Raw genomic sequence first — 1,126 nt, 5'->3', positions numbered from 1 at the left:
TCTTTACACTCTTCGGTCTTCACGGTAGAGTCGATGGTCTTTACCTCACCCTGCATCAGTTAACTTTGTTGCATCCTACTAAAAGTAACCAAATTATATTAGGCCATATTTACAATTTCAAACTTCCATTTCAATTAGCCAGTGTCAAGTGCTACTTCCAAACCAGAAGTGGCCCTCATCTGTTTTATGGGGCATATTTGCCATGTCAAATGTGGGACAAGTTAGGCTTACACACTGATTAGCCAATGTTGACTGTGCCGTATATTTGCCAAAAGTGGCCCAAATTGATAATAATTATTTGGGCAATATTTTTCATTTTATATGCGGGCAACTTTAGGCTCACAGCCACATTAGCCAGTGCTTACTGTGCCATATCTTTGCCAAAACTGGCCCAGATACATTTTAGGATAACTGGGCCACATTTGTGGCATCATACACGGGCCACTTTAGGCTCACAGACACATTAGCCAGTGCTTACTGTGCCATATCTTTGCCAAAACTGGCCCAGATACGTTTTAATATACCTGAGCCACATTTGCTGCAACATATGTGAACCACATTTGGTTTAAACCCTGTTTAGCCTTTGTGGATTGTGCCACATTTTTGCCAAAGGTGGCTCACATTTGGTTGGCACTATTTGGGCCATATTCACTATTTACCAGATGGGCCACTTTAGGGTCACATTCAGATTACACATTGCCGTGAGCACCGCATCTTTGCTTATAGCAGCCCACATGGGATTTGATACATTTGGACCATTTTTTCTGTTTTACCACTATTTCATGTGGGCCACTTCGGGCTTACATCCATTTTGTCCGGGCCATAAGAAGGCCAGCAGTGCCGTATCAATGGTGACCAGTGACTGTTAAAATGTATTTGATGTCTGAATCATTCATTCAAGATGTTCATTCAAAAACTTTAAACAAAACAGTCTTCATTAGTTTATTTCAAATGATTTTTTACATAATGATTTCATTTAAATTAATATTTTTAAATAGACTCATTTAAAACATTAAATACAACATTTTGTCAGAAACTCAAGTAAATTAGCCTACATATTATTTTGTTTGGTTGTATAATGTTTTGTTTTCAGAATCGAAAGGCAACGTGGCAAGTATAAAAAAAA

This window comes from Sinocyclocheilus rhinocerous, unplaced genomic scaffold, assembly GCF_001515625.1.
Source record: "Sinocyclocheilus rhinocerous isolate Xijiao unplaced genomic scaffold, SAMN03320098_v1.1 scaffold387, whole genome shotgun sequence".
Classification (NCBI taxonomy): domain Eukaryota; kingdom Metazoa; phylum Chordata; class Actinopteri; order Cypriniformes; family Cyprinidae; genus Sinocyclocheilus; species Sinocyclocheilus rhinocerous.
The sequence above is the reverse complement of the archived record's forward strand: the minus strand, read 5'-3'. Positions refer to the sequence as shown.